The sequence below is a fragment of the Staurois parvus genome, unplaced genomic scaffold (genome assembly GCF_062004578.1).
Source record: "Staurois parvus isolate SC_StPar_1 unplaced genomic scaffold, SC_StPar_1.0 ptg000303l, whole genome shotgun sequence".
Taxonomy (NCBI): Eukaryota; Metazoa; Chordata; class Amphibia; order Anura; family Ranidae; genus Staurois; species Staurois parvus.
Genome location: NW_028318099.1, coordinates 12,136,238 through 12,157,465, shown reverse-complemented (window position 1 = coordinate 12,157,465; position 21,228 = coordinate 12,136,238). Strand labels below are relative to the sequence as shown.

General features: G+C 40.8%; 1 long non-coding RNA gene across 1 annotated transcript in view; it reads left to right on the top strand.

Annotated features, from left to right (window-relative positions):
- Nucleotides 1–18,956, top strand: part of LOC149457792 (uncharacterized) — a 31,957-nt gene extending 13,001 nt beyond the window's left edge. The window contains exons 2-3 of the long non-coding RNA XR_016313558.1: nucleotides 15,150–15,331; nucleotides 18,786–18,956. This is a non-coding gene — a long non-coding RNA (uncharacterized LOC149457792). The remainder of the gene's footprint in view (nucleotides 1–15,149; nucleotides 15,332–18,785) is intronic.
- Nucleotides 18,957–21,228: the final 2,272 nt, after the last annotated feature.

The window sequence follows — 21,228 nt, the reverse complement described above, 5'->3', positions numbered from 1 at the left end:
CATGACTGCAAATTATGTCTTTAGATCTCTGAAACAAAGGCAGGCACAGCATCAACCTCAGGGGTCTGCTGCATTATTCCTCTGGAGGTATCTCTATTAATAACTATATATATATCCGGGTATACTGTATGTGCACAATTTCAGTAAGACTCCTGTCAGGCTTTTACTGATAATACCTGGACATTGGATGTATGTACTGTTATTAATCTTTTCTCATATACAGCTTGTATTATTTCTACGCTGGTGTGCATCTATATACTTATGGCTAATATTATATGCTGGTTGCAGTAGTTCTTTTGCTCCCAATTAGTTTGATTAGATGACACAGAAGCTGGGTGGATGTACTGCCAACTTTATTATCAAACCCTCTTCCAAGTTCCACTTAGCAAAGGTTCTAGTTCTCTTATTTACCTATAGGCTTAGTGCAATGTCCTGTTTGGGGAGGGCTGTTTCTCACAACCCCCCAAAAGAGGTCTACATTTGTAATGGACAAACTTTAATCTGGGTCAGCCTTTCTCAACTGGGGTACCGTGGCTTCTGTGCTCTCTGCCTCCCCCTAGAATGCAGTACCCAGCTGTGTGAGGGAAGGTAATGTACTGTAACTTTTTATTGGGATGTATGTGTGTGTGTGTGTACATGTGTGTGCGTGTGTACATGTGTGTGAGTCTGTGTGTACTTTAATGTATGTGTGTGTTTGTTTTTATATGTGTGTGTATGTATGTTACGTTTAATCTTGACCCCCTATTCCTGTCCTTTCAGAACTGCTTTTTAGGACTTGTTCATAATTGTAGCAAGGACTGCTGCACCTCTGAAACACAATACATGCTCAGATCGCTTTTCAGAGGCATTTGACAGGTGGTAAAGAGGCAATATGTTGCCTCCTCACCACCTGTTTTAACCCCGTAAAAAGTAGCATCCACATACCAGAGCCGCGTGCAATGCGCACACAGTTACGGAGTGGTTTTAGTTCAACCCTATTCATCTGGAGGTATACTTCCAGCTGCGGCCACAATATGTGTATACCCCCAGCTGCTGCTTCTGCAGCTAAAGGGTCAGCAGTTGGCGGTGGTGATAGCAACTCAATTGCGTGGTTTTACCCCCCTCCAACCTCACAGATGAACAGGCCCTTGGTTCACATCTGTGTGGCTGTGTGTAGGGAAGCCCATTCATTTCAATGGGCTGCCTCCCTCAGAAATGCAGGGAAAGTCCTCCGTGACCCTTTTTTCAAAATTGCACCACACCAACAACACCCTGTGCTTGTCAAAGTATGGGGGTACCCCTAAAGAGCAGAGCAGTTGTCTGCATGTCAGGAATGAGCGTGATTTTACGTGCTTTCCATGACACACAGTACTTTTCAAGGGCGCCCCGACTGGAAAAAGGTTGAGAAACACTGATCTAGGTTAGCAAGTTTGCATGTTCTATATATAACAGGTTTTGTTACTGTCTACACAACGGTTTTATACCAGTGCAGCTTGTATCTTTATTATCTTTATTGATTGTTCTATGCTACAAGAATAGTGCACTGACATGTTTATATACAAATAACATTTTACAATGTTTCCAAATATATTTACACGTGCTACACAAGGTTCATATTATGCAAAATACTTTCTAAAAATAGAATGCATGGGCCAATGGTTTTATATAAATAGGACTGCTGGAAACACATGGCAAACAAATTATATTTTGACATCTGTAACTTTTTAAAGCTCACAGCAGGGGGTTTGTGACTGAGAAGTGTCATAAAAGGATAAAAGGGAAATACTTTGTGTAAATGTATATAATCTGCATTTACCATCCCTTCTGCCCATATATGCAGTAAAAAAGGGAACAGATGTATATGACAGTTTATTTTTAAAAAGACAGTTCCCCTAAATTTTATTTATAGTGACTGTGGTTGGGCTAAATTACCCACTAGCTTCTTACGTCTCTCAGTGACTCTCTCAGAGAGGTTGTGGCTTTGTGTCATAATACCGGGGCTTTGTCTCCCAAAGAATATATGCAGGTGCTCCCCCATTCTGAGTCACCCCTTGTCTCCACCCCATACCCAGCTTCCAGTACCACTGCTTTTAGAGAGTACAGAATCAAGAGTAATTTTCTGGTGCCAAGAAATGTTGGAATTCTGAATGACAATAAGGAAGGCAGTGAATTAGATTCCTGCAGCCAGAAACAATAGACCCCCAACAACAATAGACCCCCAACAACAATAGACCTCCCAGCAGCAATAGACTCTCCACAATAAAATACCCCCCAGCATAAATAGACCCCTGCCAACAACAATAGATCTCCAAGCAGCTAGCATCAATAGACCCCTCCCACCAAAATAGATCCCTCACAGCAACGATAGAACCCTTGCAACAGAATCCCTCCCAGCAACAATAGATATTCTAGCAGCCAGCATCAATAGACCCCTCCCACTAAAATAGATCCCTCGCAGCAACAATAGAACCATTGCAACAGAATCTCCCCCCCCCAACAATAGATCTTCCAGCAGCCAGCATCAATAGACCCCTCCCACAAAAATAGATCTCTCGCAGCAGGGATCGACCCCCCCAGCAACAATAGACCCCTCACAACAGAATTCCCCCCAGCAACAATAAATGCAGACCTTCTCTACTTCATTCCAGTTAGCCCTATGTTGTCACCACATACGGTGCAGCACTATTAACTATGCATTTTATGCAGGGCCGTGGATAAGGGGGTACCACCAGTCCTCCTGTATGGAGCCCAGGCCAGCAGGAGGGGCCTAGGCAGCTGGGTGAATTGGATGTGGATAGGGAGGGTAATCGGCATGCCGGGGGGGGATATCTGGAACTGATCCCCTGTATGGCTCTCTCTGCAGCAGCTGAAAGCTGGCTTCTTCTCCTCTACCTCCCGCTGGCTTTTAGCTGCTGCAGAGAGAGCCATACAGGGGATCGGTTCCCCCACCGCACCCATCACCCTCCCTGTGCACCATACATTTCCCCCTGCTGCCCAGGCCCCCTGTGTGCCCCCACTCCCACAGAGTTGTTGACTTCCCTATTCTCCTTCCCACTGGCAGCTGCCAGCACACAATAGGATCCTTCAGGATGGAGAGTGGGGGAAGGGTCCTGTAAACATGTCACATTTACCAGACCCTTCCTTTCCTGAATGAACACAATGAGTGCTCAGTACCAATCACTCACTGTGTTCATTTATAACTGAAGCATATGAAACTGTGTTTTTTTTTGGGGGGGAGGGGCTGTCAAGTTGGCTGTATGGGGCGCTGTGGTTTCTAACAGCAGCCCTGATTGTATGTAGAGGAGGCTGGAGTGTGACCGAGGCCAGGAGCTCCCTAAAGAGGCAGCAGTGCAGGACCTGTTTCACAAATTGAGAGAACCTGTCAGAACGGGGGAGATAGCAATCATTACTCCTTTTTCTGACACCCCTAGACTTAAAGACCAGTTAATCCTTGCAGTGTTGGGAAAGTGAGAGGCTTTTGCCATAGCAAAGGGACATTTTGCTAATTCAACTGGTCTGAAGACAAAGCATAGCTTTCATGTTTACTGAATATTCATGTTCTATTCAGGGAATCTATTATGTCTGTCCTTGTACAATGTCACAGGCTGTCACAGACAGTAAAGGACAAAGTAGCAGTGGGTTGTATGAAATATGCTGATTGACCAGTCAATACCATGGGGTGGGGGGGTCATGTTAATCTTTCACTTCTTCATTTAACAATGACCTAATTGAGCAGCCCCCCCCCCCCCCTGCATTGCCTCACTACAGTGTAGAACATTGATTATGGAACAGCAGATCTGTTAAAATGGTGTGAGGTCAGTTAGTCTTTCTGTTAGAAAAGTGGGTTTAAATTCTCATAACCAAGGGAGTGAGTCATTGGCACATCATGCAGAAAGTGCTGAGACAGTAAACTGGGGCTTGTGGTAGGAAAACAAAGCGTGGTAAGTCCGAGGGAGGGCTGTGAAAAGTTAGAACAAAATATATTCTGGGTAAAGCTTTGGCTACTGTCTATTGAGGTAAGGTGGTGTTCCAATAATGAATAATAAAGAGTTCTGGAAGAACTGAAAGCCTGTGACCTGGATTGCAGAGATTGTATGGACTAAGTTACATGGGTGACATTAATCTCACACTAAGTCACCGGTCACACCACTGCAATTTAAAATCACGCAATTTGTGTGCAATTTCAGCACGATTTCAGGTGACTGAGAGTCTGAAGACTTTATTGCTACTTGTGAAGATTTTCAATTATACCTTGCAATTTGAAGTGCGATTTCCATTAGATTCTATGTATGTATGTGAAATCACAACAAAACTGCAGAAAAAGCAATGCAAGAACTACTTTAGAAATCATGCTGCAGCAAATTGCACATGTTAACACATGGACATTCATATTCACTAGATGCCATTTCATGTGCGATTTCAATTCGCAAATCGCACCTGAAATCACTCTGGCATGACTGGGCACTAATGAGATGACAATGATTTGTGACTACAACAGAAGTTTAACCTATTGCAAGCCAGGGTAACTCAAGTTGAGCTTTCATACGATTAAGGGCTCATTTACCTTGGTGCTTAGCCATTTACAGTGTGGAAAGCCCTTTGTTTACTTTCCTGTCCTTGCGCTGAGCTGAGTGCAGTCCTACCTATATAAGTGAATGGACACGCATAGGAGTAATACGCTACAGAAACAATAATTCTTACAAAACACAACCCCTCCTGAGCCTTGAACCAGGCAGCCCTAACTAGGGGGAGATGTGTGTGTGTGTGTATGTATATATATATATATATATATATATATATATATATATATATACCACAAAACCAATTCAACAATCCGTGATATATCCTATTTCCTCTGCTTGCCAGCTCATTGGGGCTCAACTGTTATGGTGGAACACTTAAGGTAGTGTCCCTTTAAGATCTGTTGCAGGCACTGCCACTGTGTTTTATAAGGCAACTATGTCCCTTTCTATCAAGGTGTAGTGCAGGGTTGACCAGAAGCCTCTCATCACTCTATGTCAGCAGGGGATCTCCTTCCACTCACCAGCTAAGTATACTCTGGATGCTGTTCTTGGTGTCTCAATCCTCAGTCGCCAAGCAGGCTCATGCAGTATTTAGGGCATCCGGAATGGCTGGCACTGTACGTATATCTCTTTTGCTCAGGTGCAGTGGTCTGCTTGCAGCCTTAGTTTCTCTGAAAGTTGTCTTTCTCCTCCCCCCTGTGAAAATTACAATACTCCCCCTCCTCTCCATCATGACCCTGCTGGAAAGTCTTTTCCTCTTAGAGTCTAAAGCCAGAAAGTAAAAACAACATCTTCCACAATCCTCCACACTTCTCTACAAAGTATCTGGCAGTCCACATTCTCAGTGCAACCCCTAGTGGACAGAGGGTGGGTTAACACTGTGACTGTGGAAAAGCTCCATTCTCAGCACAGGCACAGAGTCCCTTACCTGCCAGAACTGGTGAATGAGCTACACACCCATTCCTGTGTAATTGTGAAACTCAACTGGCCGAGTGAATGCCTGGACATTCACTAATATGTACTGGTGCACAGCCTGGTGCTAGGATTGCAGGGCTGAGCAACCATACTAATGTGGGTAATGTGGATTTTGGATAGAGTAGAGAGGGATTTGAAGACCTGTTGGGTATTTATTACTGTCTGTGCCCCCATCGGGGAGATTCACCCTCTCTCTTTGTCCTGGTGAACATCAGCAAGAGTGAATGTGAAAAAAAAATCCCAAATGTCCAAAACAGGAATAAAAGGGATATCTTTCAGTGGGATCAAAAGCTCTGGTGACAACCAGGGATTTCCTTCACTTTTGAGGGATTTTCTCTCACTTACTGTTTTGGATATGAGACAGATAGTAGAGGGAAAGCTCCCCAATGGGACATATGTGGCAAAAAAACTGACAGAGGTTATAAAACGTATTCTCTCCAAAATGAAAAAAAAAATCAAGAAATGTGGTTCTAGTTTCACTTTAAAGCGATTGTAAAGGTTAATTTTTTTAAATAATAAAGATGTTATGCTTACCTGTCCTGTTCATTGGTTTTGCACATAGCAGCCCCATACCTCCTCTTTTGGGGTTCCTCTTCTCGGCTCCTCATCCTTTCCGAGTGCCTTTATAGCAAGCCACTTGCAATGAGGGCACTCATGCAGGCTCAATCCCAAGCTGGTTTGTATGTGTCTATAGACACACACAGCGTGGCTAGGCCCCACCCTCTTCTCCCTCCCCACAAAATTTGACAGCATCAGAAGCCAATGGGATGCTGTGAGAGAGAGAAACAGTCCTGCTCTCAGGCACAGAGCTGGATTGTGATAAAACTCAAGCAAAAATTTAGGTATATGGGAGGGACTGTGGGGTTTTTTTTACCTTTACCCCTTCACGCCGGTGCCTCCTGGCCCTTTAAAGGCTCTCTCCACTAGGGAAGGGGGGTGTCTAGGGCAGCACAAAACCTAAATACACCACTGCTCACTAGTCCAAATTTAGAAATGTCACGTGTCCTTAGTTTCCACCAAAAGAAAATACTTTTTGAGGTGGCCCCAGGTTTATAGGCAGGTACCCCCAGTGCCTCAGGGCACTTTATTTATCAAAATGAATACATGATTTGGTTGACCATTGGCCAGCCTTCTTCCCACCCCATACCTTCCACACAGGTCTCTCTCCTGCCAGCAATAACATGCTGACGTGTATTTCTCTGCACAGCAGAGAAATACACAACAGTATGTTTCCCTAGTAAAACACACACAGCACACAATGCAAAACAGCACACAGTTAATCCTTTGATAGCCCCAGATATTAACCCCTTCCTTCCCAGTGTCATTAGTACAGTGTCAGTGCTTTTTATTAGCACTGATCACTGTATTAGTGTCATTGGGAAGTCAGTGGCAGTTAGTCAGTCCCCCCCCCCCCAGTGTCAGAATGCCTGCTGGAGTCCCGCAGTCCCTCTATAAGTTGCTGCTCGCCACCATTACTAGTATTAAAAAATAAAAATACCAGTATACTGAATATACCGCCAATTGTAGATGCTATAACTTTCACATAAACCAATTAATCTACATGTGTTGACATTTTTTTTTAGCAAAGACATGTAGAAAAATACGTTTTGGCATAAATTTATGACGAAATTTGATTTTTACATTTTTTTACTGAATATGTTTTATGGCAAAAAGTCAAAAATATTGTTTTTTTTTTTCAAAATTGCCAGTCTTTTTTTGTTTATAGCACAAAAAATAAAAAATGCAGATGTGATCAAATACCACAGAAAGAATGCTCTATTTGTGGGGAAAAAAGGACATAAATTTCATTTATGTACAGCACTGCATGAGCACGCAATTGTCAGTTAAGGTAACGCAGCGCCTTGTCGCAAAAAATCAATAATAAGATACCCAATGATTCTCTCATTACTTCTGATTTTGTCAGTACAGATGAATGAAAAACTTGATAAAAATTTCCCAACATTTCGGACTTATTACAAATTCTGCAGATACCATCAATGCATTCTCTATATGGAGGGATTATCATCCAATTGCACCAAAGATGTTTGTATTGTGCCACAAGTTCGGCACTGAACTTCCTCCGCTCTGAGAAAAATTCACTGTGGGAAGATAGCACTGGACTCCATGGGCTTGCAAGTACTTGTTTCTTAAAAGTCAACAGCTGCAGCATTTGTGAACGCTGATTTTTAATTTTCAAACACCTTGGTGAAGTGATTCCTACTTGCTTCTGGTCCCTGGGTGTTAAGATATATCATTCCATTAGCTTTAAGCTAAACTTGGGCAAAACTATTTATTTAAATAAACTAATGAAAACCAATAAAGTTTGTACGATGTGTGGCTGCTGCTGAGTTTGGTAAAACGCTTACGTTTATTCAGCCCACACACTACAATAAGTACTGGATATCTGGTGCTGTGAGTTACAGCTTTATCTGGAGTACAGTTCTCACAGAGCTCCCTCATTCAACACTTCTCCTAGTCAGAAAACATCTTGTATTGTTTTCACAGAATACAAGGCATTCTTTGATTGGAAGAGGGGAGATCATGACTTTCATCCACACCTCCTTCAATTGCAGAAAGCCTTGTTTTCATTGAAAATAATACAAGATGTTTTCTGAATGAAAGAGGTGCTGAGTAAGTGACCCGTTGTGAGAACTGTAACTCATAGTGCTGGATGTTCGTTGCTTATAGTTATTGAAAATCGTAATAGAAATGAGAAAAAGAGAGGAAGGTGCCTCTAAGTGCAGTATTGACAATTTATTTAGTAAACAATGGATACATTGCACTTACAAGATAAAAAGTTAAAAAGACTCATTGTGTGTTAATTGGATCCAGGTGGGACATCCAGCTGTCCAGCAGCAAACTCTGTCTATAGGATCAGGAAGTAGAGTCCAGGATGTGCCTGTGCATCAAAATGAAGCTAGGAGAGCAGAGTCGGATGTAGGAGGTAAAGAGGGCGGTAATGCATTTCGGAGCAGGCTCAATAGGCTCCTTCTTCAGACCTCTTTTTAACTATTTATCTTGTAAGTGCAATGTATCCATTGTTTACTAAATAAATTGTCAATACTGCACTTAGAGGCGCCGTCCTCTCTTTTTCTTGTTACTGCATTAGAGTCTTGCTTCCACTCTAAGAAGAGCTGCCTCAGTGTTACTGCTCCCATCCATCCATCCCTGATATCCATCTGGCACCTTTATCCTACAGCTACAGAGGTTGGGCTCCAACAAGCGCACCCTATATAATATACATTTTCTGTAGATAGAATCGGAATTAAGTTTGTTTTGATAACATTAAAATGCAATATGGTTTGAGCAGCATTATAGATGTACAGTATATAATGTGTTAACAAAATTGAAGATTAAATCAGACTTATAATTTCTGCGACTATACAAATTGTCTCTAACATATAAAGTAAGAATTGGAGTCAAGTCCAGTGAAAAATGTTGGTTAACTCCATAAATTATTACACATTTAGATGGAAAATCAAAGCATTACATATGAGTCACTTCACAGTTTAAAGAACTGCTGACCTCTAGTGCTGAAATAGCTGTACTGGCACCATTAACAAAGACAATAGGTCATTCCTTACTATTTTTTTTTCCTCTTACAGTTGTGTTCAAAATAATAGCAGTGTGCTGAAAAAAGTGAATAAAGCTCAAAATCCTTCTAATAGCTTTTATTTCCATACACACAAATGCATTGGGAACACTACACATTCTATTCCAAATCAAAACATGAAGAAAAATATATCAAATTTGTGTTGTTCCTCTAAAAAAATTGAAGAAAAGTGAATATTAGACTGTTCAAAAAAATAGCAGTGTTTGTACTCTTTTTTACAAACTCAAACATTCACTATATAAACTGAAAAATGTTTGAAGATTTTGCTTTCCTTTGAATCACTTAATATTTACTTGTATAAGCACTGTTTCTGAGAACTGCTGTACATCTGTGTTGCATGGAGTCAACCAACTTCTGGCACCTGTGAACAGGTATTCCAGCCCAGGATGATTGGACTACATTCCACAGTTCTCTATTTCTTGGTTTTGCCTCAGAAACTGCATTTTTGATGTCACCCCACAAGTTTTCTATTGGATTAAGATCCGGGGATTGGGCTGGCCACTCCATAACGTCAATCTTGTTGGTCTGGAACCAAAATGTTGCACGTTTACTGGTGTGTTTGGGGTCGTTGTCTTGTTGGAACACCCATTTCAAGGGCATTTCCTCTTCAGCATAAGGCAGCATGACCTCTTCAAGTATTCTGATTTATTCAAACTGATCCATGATCCCTGGTATGCGATAAATAGGCCCAACACCGTAGTATGAGAAACATCCCCATATCATGATGCTTGTGCAACCATGCTTCACTGTCTTCACAGTGTACTGTGGCTTGAATTCAGTGTTTGGGGGTCGTCTGACAAACTGTCTCCGGCCACTAGACCCAAAAAGAACAATCTTACTTTTATCAGTCCACAAAATGTTGCGCCATTTCTCTTTAGGCCAGTCAATGTGCTCTTTGGCAAATTGTAACCTCTTCAGCACGTCTTTTTTTCAACAGTGGGACTTTGTGGGGGCTTCTTGCAGATAGCTTGGCTTCACATAGGCGTCTTCTAATTGTAACAGTACTCACAGGTAACTTTAGACCTTCTTTGATCTTCCTGGAGCTGATTGTTGGCTGAGTCCTTGCCATTTTGGCTATTCTATCCATTCGAATGGTAGTTTTTTGCTTTCTTTCACGTCTTTCAGGTTTTGGTTGCCATTTTAAAGCATTTGCGATCATTTTAGCTGAGCAGCCTATCATTTTCTTCACTTCTTTATATGTTTTCCCCTCTCCAATCAACTTTTTAATCAAGGTACGCTGTTCTTCTGAACAATGTCTGGAACGACCCATTTTCCTCAGAATTTCAGAGAGAAATGCACTGTAACCAGCATGTACAACATTTGCTGCCTTCCTTCCTTAAATAAGAGCAATAATTGCGACCTGTTTTTCAAAGAATGAATGACCTCACTAATAGAACTCCACACTGCCATTATTTTGAACATGCCCCTTTCAATTAGTGATTCAGTTACACAGAATCAGCAGCATGCATGTCATGACTGTTGGGTCTGTTGGATTTCTATTACTCTACTACACCTGCTAGTAAATTATTTGCCATGTAGAAATATCATTTCTACCAAAAACAGTGATTGATCAGGTTAGTGATGTCTGACTGCTATTATTTTGAACACAACTGTATGTTGCTATAATCTATAACTAACATTTAAATATATACAACCCTCATGAGGGGTATTAACCATTCCTACCCAATCCAAAACTAAAGAAAAATATTGTTATTACACATATGAAGAAAATGAGTAGGTAGAGAGAAAAGACTGGGATGGACAAAAAAGTAAGTGATAAAGCTGGACGAAATAAGAAAAATGAAGGAAGAGGGAAGAATTAAGAATCAGAGGCACATTGGAGGAATACGATGAACAATGCTTCACATAGTCACCAAATCAAGCTTACATTTTTTTTTAGTATTCTTAAAGCTGATCTTCACACATTTAAAGTGTTACTAAACCCAGGACTCTGCATTCACGATATCTGGACTTCCACAGTACACCAAACATGGAAATGCAATTTTAGTAAATATAAACTGCTAAATACCTTTTCTCATCAGCAGTTAGAGCAGTCTTGTGACTTCAGCAGAGCACTGGTTAAAGCTTGTAGGAGGAGTTTTCTTTCTGCTCTTGGAGGATGTAGAACCCCTGACCTCTGTCTGGACAGTGCTGATTGGCCCTGTGCTGATCATATGCACTCTTCCAAGAAAAAAAAAACCTCTCTAGCAATACACACTAAACTGGGCATGTGCAGAAGGGCTACGGATTCAGTTTGTCTTATCAGTGTGGACATTTGAACAAGAGGAGGGGCAGAGAAGTCAGGATCAAACAGCCTTTTTACACAATGCAGAGGATTAACCCCTTAGGTTCCACAGTGGGTATAACAAGCATGCTTTACTTCATATACTGACTGATTTTACTGTTGTGGGTTTAGTAACACTTTAAGACTATCACAATTGTACAGACTCCTCTCCCATATAGTGAAATTGTTCACTCTAATTTCACTGCATACTCTAGGCTTCTCACAGTGTTCATTAGAAATTGCAGCTCCTTGGCTGGATTAATTCCAGCAACATCTAGTGCTTCTCTCCCCAGCCCAGCCCCTTCCATTCACTGGATTTCAGTTCTTTCAATCATAGAGGCTTAGAATTACTAAGCGAGAATTACCCAGCACAGTCTGCATACAAATATGTTCTGCCAACTTCTCCAAACTGATACTCACCCATAAAGGCATTTTATTATTTGCATAACTCAGACCAAGCCTACTGCTTGCATCAGTTTGCAAAAAGCTATGTACAGTACCCTGCCAGTCCTTCCCACTAGCCATGGTCTACCTGCATTGCATAGTGAAGCACAAAGACACAGTGTCGATGTCATTTGGTCTAAAACAGGGATCTACAAACTGCAGCCTGAGGGCCGGATGTGGCCCTTTGCTACCCTTTATCCGGCCCTTGGGGCACTATTCCTCCCATTGAGACCAACAATGGGGCAGTACTTCTTCCCAGGAAACCAATGATAGTGTACTATTCTTCCCACTAATACCAATTGTGGGGCACTACTCCTCCTCCTACTGACCAACAATCCTGAGGCCATGTTTATTCCCACTGATGCTAGAGCCAGGACATTTTCTATCCTCACTGGCCCTAATCCGGCCCTTCTAAAATCTGAAGGCCAGTATACTAGCCCTTTGCTTGAAAAGTTTGGAGACCCTTGGTCTAAAATAAAAGTATATAATGAAAACAGAAAGGTTTTATATAAAAACGTCATTAACATATTCTTGATGGGCAGAGAGAAGGACCAGGGAAGGCAAAATATAAGCAGAATAATCTTCAGCTTTAATGATTTCTCTTTAGCTATATAAAGTGTGTGGAGTCAGTTCAGTTCCATATGGTTCTAATATATTTATTTAGTTATTTATTTCAGGTACTTGTATAGCGCTGTCAACTTATGCAGTGGTGTACATATATATTATACATTCACACCAGTCTGTGCTCACAAAGAGCTTACAATCTAAGGCCCCTAACTCACATTCATACATACACATACTAGGGACAATTTAGACAGGAGACAATTAACCTACCAGCATGTCTTTAGAGTGTGGGAGGAAACCGGAGTAACCAGAGGAAACCCATGCTGGCACAGGTAGAACATGCAAACTCCAGGCAGGTAGTGCCGGGGGTTGGGATTGAAACCACTGACTCTAATACTGTCAGTTGGAAGTGCTGACCACTTATATAATAAAGAATGTTGCTTCCAGATGTTGTTAAAACATTAAACCTTACTGCTGAAAACAAGCTCTTCTCACTGTCTCCAACATCTTGCAAAAACAACCTATGACTTGGTAGTGACTGGAGAAAATCTGGATCCACCACATACGTGGGAAGGTATTTATCTTTGTCATCTCCGCTTGCTTACCTGTAAAACAAACAGTTGCATCGTCAGAGCTGCAGAACATCAATTATCTAGACACACAGGCACATACTGAAAAAACAAAATATTCATCACACCATTAGCTGCCCATAAACAGGTTCTTAAGAAACCTGACTTTAAAGGTTAAAAGAAACCCCAAAACTAAACCCTGTCATCCAGTTGCTAAATATAATTGCAAACCTTCTACACAGACATGACATTATCCTCACTGCTTGCCTTTGCATTTTAATATACTGCACAGTGAATCGTTCATAGTGAATGATAGATGCCCTGAACAAATACAGGGAGAAAATGAAACATTTTCAATGTGCATGACCTTTCAGAAGATGCCATGACCAAAGCAGTATGTACACATACTCCGTCTCAGGTCAAACCAAGTATGGAGGAAACCACTTAGGCCTCATACACACTGGACTTTAAAAAAACACCAGTAGCCTTAGCTGTAGAATGCTGCAATAAAAACGTGAGTTTTTTTGCGTTTTCTAGCTTTTTTTTCAGCGATTTTTAGTATTTTTCAGTGTTTACGTTTTTAGCAAAGTTATACACCCACAAAATCATCAGGCTCAAAAACACTAATAAATGCTGGATAGCCACGTTGTTTAGCATTTTTCATCTTTTATCTGCATTTTTCATCTTTTATCAGTGTTAGAGCATTTTTACAGCTAAAAAACTCCTCTTGAAACCCACTAATTCTGTTTTTTTTTTTCCATTCAGAAAACACCCCTGCCAAAAAACGTTAACCTCCCTGGCGGTATTCCCGAGTGTAGCTCGGGGTAAAGTTTCAGTACCACAAGCAATAACCCCGAGCTACACTCGGGCTTACCATGCGGCGCTGCTCCGGGATCTGTTCTTCTTGTACCTTGTCCTGCGCTCCCGCGATGTCCCTCCTGAAGTGTCCCCTGTAATGTCCTCCGGTGGATGCCGGCATCTGTCTTCTGGGTTCCGTCCCCTGTGACGTCGGGACGTACGGGGATGGAACAGCGGGAAATTTGAAAATGACAAAAAGTGACATTCACTAAATTCACTAAAATCACATAGTATTACATTACTGTATCAAACCATTTCACATACATTTTGTCCCTAGAGCTTTGTCCTGTGGCCTGCCTGCATTTTGACTGTTCTTTCTGCCTGGAAACTGAGAAATGTCCATGGCGTCCAAAAAGCGTCCCTTTAGGTCCAAAGCAGTTTTAGATCAGCTAGAGAACAGAGATAGTAAATTAGAACTACTTGCAGAATTAAGTGATAATGATTCGTGGGGAAATTCATCATCAGACACTGAAAACGATTTTGCGACTTTGCTTTGGCGCTATATTTCAAATTTCAGTGTTTTTGGTTTGATTATATTATTGAATTAAATTTATTATTATTTTTTATGATTATTTATTAAATTATAATTTATGATTTCGTGTTTCAAATTTTAAAATGTTTACTAGACTCTTGTTCGGACAGATTTCAGTGAGTTATTCCTAAAAATTACAGGCCTACAATAAAAAAATACATATTTCCATGCAAAAAATGTACCGCTTTGAGCACAGAAATATGGACATAATCAGACCGCTAGGGAGGTTAATTAAAGCCTATGTGTGCATGGACACATAGGATAACATGCTGGGGAGTTTACTGGCTGTAGAAAAAAATGCCAGAAATCAAAAACAGCAGCTGTAAAAATATCCAATGTGCATGAGGTCTGAGTCCTCATGCACACTTGACGTTTTTACAGCGGCTGTTTTTGGCTTTTGACATTTTTTTCTACATCTAGTAAACTCCCCAGCATGTTATCCTATGTGTCCATGCACACATAGACTGTAATCAACGTTTTCTGGCTGGGACGTTTGTGGCTGGAAAAAAACCCAGGACTAGTGGGTTTCCAGAGGAGTTTTTTAGCTGTAAAAACGGTCTAACTCTGAAAAACGTGGCAAAACACGGTAAAACGCCACAAACCAGCGTTTTTGGACTTTTTTTACCACTTTTTTTTGGTTAAAAAACAAAAACGCTGGAAAACGCCACTAAATGCAACAAAAAGACGCTAAACGCGAATGCAAAAATGCTAAAAAAAAGCTGTGTAGAGTTATGGAGAGAACTTGGTAAATGGAGGTGAGGCTGGTTACATGATTTTAACAGGTCATGGGACTGGGCTCTCTTAACAGGTAGCTGTACTCACCATGTGCAGGACCTTTCAGAAGATGCCAGGATCAAAGCTGCAAGTACACATCATGCTCCACCTCGGGTCAAGCCAAGCATGGAGGAAAATAGAAGGCTATTTGAAGAGGAGATCCCATACCAGCATCCTCTCTCTGTTATAATTCACATTATTACTCAATACTGTAAGGTGGGTAGTAGGGTGCGTCGGTGGACGATGCTGTGTAAGTATGGCAGCTGATGATGGATGGTGTGTAGGGAAACCGGTACTGAGCAGTACTTCTAAAGAGTGGAGACAAACTCTGTGCAAAAGAAGGTGAAACAGGAAAGCGCTTCTAAGTACAGTATTCCAGGTCAACTTTAATAAAAATTGGTTAAAAACACTTACAATGTAGTAGTACAAACAGGCTCTAATGTAATGCGTCAGTAGCAAGGCTCTGTCCTGTGAGCGATGGAGTCGCTGTGCCAGCCAGCAGCTGCATGGGGAGCTTGAGGAGAGGTGTTAAAGATGGTCACCGCTCTGTTCGAACCGCTGGAGCACACGCTGGAATGCACGCTGGAATGCACGCTGGAATGCACGCTGTCCATGGACCAGAAGTGACATGAACATGGAGTGGTGACGCGTTTCGGAGCATGAGCAGTGCTCCTTCTTCAAGACCAAACTGGCTGGCACAGTGGATCCATCGCTCAGAGGACAGAGCCCAGCTACTGGCTGATTACATTAGAGCCTGTTTGTACTACTACATTGTATTTGTTTTTAACCACTTTTTATTAAAGTTGACCTGGAAAACTGCATTTAGAAGTGCCTTCCTGTTTCACCTTACTCAACACTGTAGCCTGCATTTTACAGTTCACTCATAAAGATGCAGGCTATGGTGTAGAGATGTGGAGAGATTTCTGTAAACAGTGATTGGGATCTCCTAACATTTTTTTATTATTCATACTTTTTTCTATTGCACTCTACTTGCTTTGGAGACCTAAAGCAATTAGAGCATGAAGCACATATGTAAAACGTCTTGCTGTGCCTTATAAATATGTGGTTCTCTTATTTTTTTACTTTTTAAAGCAGCAATAGGGTTGCAGCAAAGCCATTCCACTAATTTATGAATGGACCCCTAAAACTGTATCTAAGATCTGCAGGTTAACTTTAATGCCCCCTCCTTAGGAGGACATGCTCACCTTTCTTTCTCTCCGCTGCCACTCCTTTTAGCTGCCAGCAATGAGGAAAGATAGCTCAGTGTAAGCTCTAGTCAGAACTTTCACATAGCTGATGGTCTGTCTGCCCCATGTGGCAGTAACCAAGCAGTAGCCGTGTCACATGAAGTGAGTTACTTGCACCTCCATAACAGGACGCACTGGGTATTTTCATTGCCCCCAGTGACTGAAGGGATGGTGGGAAAGGGAAGGAAAGCTGAATATGTGCTGCTGGGATAATTGATCTTTAAAGTAGAACTATAGGCATAACTTTTGTTTTTATTTTGAATAGAGTAAGGGAGGGTTATAACTCCTGCCAGATTTTTTTCGCCATCTGTGTCCCATTGTAGAGATTTCCCTTCACTTCCTGTCCCATAGCCTAACAGAAAGTGAAAGGAAATCCTTGCAAATTATAAAGGAATTCCTTGGGGACCCCAGGTCACCAGAACTAGTGTCCTCATTGGAAGATTTCCCCTCTATTACTTTCCTGGGGACAACCCAAAATTAGGGGTTTTCTTTTACTTTAACTTTCAATTATAATGGTAAACAAATAGAAAGGGTGAATCTCCTTAACGGGGTCACAGACAGCAATAAACACTGACCGGGGGTTCTAATTAGAGATGAGCGAATTATTCAAAAATTCGCCGAATTTGCGGAAGAAATTCGATTCGATGCAAATTTATTCGCTGCGAATTTAACTTATTAAAAGGGTTTCTAGGCTTCAGAGAGCCTTTATATTAGTGCAGAACACTGTACCTTTAATTTAAATGCCCTTGGAGTCTGCTGGGGAAGAGAAATAATACTGTCAGTCAGTATGACATGCAGATGAGTGCCGTCGATCTTAGAATCACCGCACACTTCACTCATTTGGGCAGTCACGGGGCACGACGAAGAAGAAGAAGAAGAATGAAAAGAAGAAGAAGAAGAATGAAAAGAAGAAGAATGAAAAGAAGAATGAGAAGAAGAATGAAAAGAAGAATGAGAAGAAGAATGAGAAGAATGAAAAGAAGAATGAAAAGAAGAAGAAGAAGAATGAAAAGAAGAAGAAGAAGAATGAAAAGAAGAAGAAGAAGAATGAAAAGAAGAATGAAAAGAAGAATGAGAAGAATGAAAAGAAGAATGAAAAGAAGAAGAAGAAGAATGAAAAGAAGAAGATGAAGAATGAAAAGAAGAAGAAGAAGAATGAAAAGAAGAAGAATGAAAAGAAGAAGAAGAAGAATGAAAAGAAGAATGAGAAGGAGAATGAAAAGAAGAATGAAAAGAAGAATGAGAAAAATGAAAAGAAGAATGAAAAGAAGAAGAAGAAGAATGAAAAGAAGAAGAAGAAGAATGAAAAGAAGAATGAAAAGAAGAAGAAGAATGAAAAGAAGAAGAAGAAGAATGAAAAGAAGAATGAGAAGAAGAATGAAAAGAAGAAGAAGAAGAATGAAAAGAAGAAGAATAAGAATGAAAAGAAGAAGAAGAAGAATGAAAAGAAGAAGAAGAAGAATGAAAAGAAGAAGAAGAAGAATGAAAAGAAGAATGAAAAGAATGAAAAGAAGAATGAAAAGAAGAAGAAGAAGAATGAAAAGAAGAATGAAAAGAAGAAGAAGAAGAATGAAAAGAAGAAGAAGAAGAATGAAAAGAAGAAGAATGAAAAGAAGAAGAAGAATGAAAAGAAGAATGAGAAGAAGAATGAAAAGAAGAATGAAAAGAAGAATGAGAAGAAGAATGAAAAGAAGAAGAAGAAGAATGAAAAGAAGAAGAAGAAGAATGAAAAGAAGAAGAGGAATGAAGAAGAAGAATTCCAGTACAGCAAAAAGTGTATCTGCAGAGAGCTCCGCTATTTCTGACAGTTCTCTGACAGTTCCTTCACATTTACAGCGGTTGAAACATTGTATCTATTTGTTTCCGAATAAAAACATCTGTATCCTAAATGGAAACAAATAGATACAATGTTTCAACCGCTGTAAATGTGAAGGAACTGTCAGAGAACTGTCAGAAATAGCGGAGCTCTCTGCAGGGACACTTTTTGCCGGCTGTAGAAGGGATGAAAATCGGCCGATCTGGAAAAATTCGATTCGCGTATCCGAAGTTTGCTAATATTCGGATTCGGTGCGAATCGAATTTTTCCTAATATTCGAAACGAATTCCACTTCGCCAAGTTCGATTCGCTCATCTCTAGTTCTAATCCATCTCCACTCTGTCCACTCTAAGCCTTTAGTTATGACAAAGTGCAGGTGTACATTTGTGCTGTTACACTTGTGTAAAAATATAACACAATGCATAGTCATGGTTAATGTTCATATTACTGTGAATTAAGGATTTATATAGATACTTTCCTTAACCATTGTTTATTGACCTCAGTATAATTAGTTAATATACAGCAATCTTGTGGTTATTTTGGTTATGGCACCATCCTTTTCTGTGTTCCCTCCCCATTTTATGATGTATTTCCCCTTCCCTTTCAGTCTGTCATTATTGGGATGAATATGGCTGCTTGTATCTAGGCCATATTAAAACTGCTCACATCTGGGAAATAATTACCATGTTTTGACCTGCAAACAGCGTCTGTTCAATCATCTACTACATCTTGTTGTCTGCTGTTAACCTGCTGCATTCAATAAAGACCTTTGTGGATGAGAAAAGGTATTTGTTTGGTGAGTTCAGCTATCTGATAAAGACTGTCTGCAGTGATTGTATCTGCTTATACAGGCCAGACATAGAGGTCTCAGCAAAGGACAACTCACTAATACAACAGTTGCAGTCAGAATAGTTTTAATAAAATCAAGGTAGCATAGCGGAAAAAACTGTTTTTCAATAGGTGACTTCCTGTTCAGTAATTCAATAGAAAAAAGCATCAAATGCCATTTAACACCTTTAACAATTACTACATCACAGCATGCATTTAAACAAAACATTACTTACATATTTATTTACTACCAGCCAGATTTTTCCTATAAAGTGTTTATTGACATTTTCCTTACATACTGTACAAAACATACAAGCATCATTGTACAGTGTAGTGTAGATAGACATAAGACATTAAGGGGTTGATTTACTAAAGGCAAATAGACTGTGCACTTTTCAAGTGCAGTTGCTCCGGAGCTGTTTTTTTTATTTTCCTTGCATGTGATTGGGTATTCTTTGCAAAGGGAAGGCTTACCCTATTTACTAACCTCAGGAGTAACTGCACTTGCATTGTGCATAGTCTATTTGTCTTTAGTAAATCATCCCCTAAGGGTCTACTAACTATAGCCCATGAATCAAATTCAGCTGGCTGCAAGCTTTTATTTGGCCCTCTGATGTAATAGAGGGGACACTAATGGGGACCCAGATGTAAGGAGGGGTTTTGATGGGGACTCTGATGTAAGAGGAGACTCTGATGGGCTTAAGTTATTTGGAATTAGTAAAACACATTTAAATTTGCTAATTTATAAAAACAGGTTTTTTTTCAGCCCACGATTATTGGTCAAGGCTTTTTGCCCCTGACTTGTTGGGTACAGATGCACCTGGATCCAATGCGGGCATGCCTCTTTGGCACTTCAGAGATGTAAAAAGAAAAAAGCACTATAGTATTTTAACCGAGAGCCCAGTGTAGTCCAAATGCCAGCTTTAGTGTCAATGGGTAAGTAATCAGTGAAAGAGCATGCACAATCCCACGTTCCTGAGTTTAGAGATGGTTGTGTGTGTAGGCAGGTGCTGCAGCGACCATCGGCTGGAACCGAGAACAATTAGAAGAATGTCACCTGCACACTGTGGATCTCCAATGTGGGTCCAAAGCTTTATTAAGCGATCACATAGTTACACCAAGAGCAACATTTTGGAGCCTCACAGGACCCCTTCATCAGGTATGTCTGTGAAAAACATCTTTCTATTACACTTAATAAAACACATTAAAAACATACCTACATTTTCCCAAAGCCAAACTTATCTCCTTTCTTTTATGTTTGTAAATGCACTATTCCATTATATTGGATGTAATCTGCCAAAGCAATGTTGCATACAAGTCCCAGGATGTTAATTTATTATTCCTGCCAAAAGTTAGACTATATTTGTTTTTTGGCTCCACTGTACTTAGTGCAGCAGTGGTATGTTTTTCTGGTGTGATCAAGCTTCCTTAAGGCCAGTGGTTGATTGCTCCTGTCTGCTTCTGGAAGAGGTTTCCAAAAAATAGAATAAGAGGATTAGCCACTGATTTATGAATATTTATCAGACCTCAGCTAATCCTTGGGAAGGGGTGCCCAGAAAGTGGCTGGGGAGGTGATATATGTTGGGAGGCCTGGGCAAAGTGGGCTGCTGCCCCTTGAAGGCAATTAGTGTGAGACAGGGGTAATAGTCTAGGCCCCAGCAGGAGCTGGGTTGAAGGCATGGAGAAGATATGCTAAAAAGGTTTTTGCTTGAAGGGCATCATCTTGGAGTCTGGTCTGGAGAAGGAACTTTGTCTCCCGCACTGAAGAGTGTTGCGTGGAAGCTGGGTGGCAGACAGATATCCTAGGACATTATGAGTAAGACCTGGCTTTGGACTCTTCAAGTTCAAGTTTATGCAACAAAATCCATAAAGAGACATCCCCTAGACTGCCTGGAACTGTGCCTATGGCAGGCAGCCACTGTACTGGTAAGGGATACCTGGACATCTTTTCAGCAGTCCATCCAAGGAAGAGCGCTAAACCTTCACGGTTTTATCTTGAAGCATGAGGTTCCATTGTGAGACTGAGGTATTGACAAAGATTCACCATTGTCCCCTGTTGGTTGCAGTTTGTGCTGAGTCCATATATCACCTGACCAGATTTGTTTCCAAGTCTTGACATCACCATTGCATGTCTATCTACTGCTCAGTTCTATATTAGCTGTATATCAGATAGCACTCAAGCCACAATAGATGACTAGTAAGTGTTGGATCTCGTCACAGTA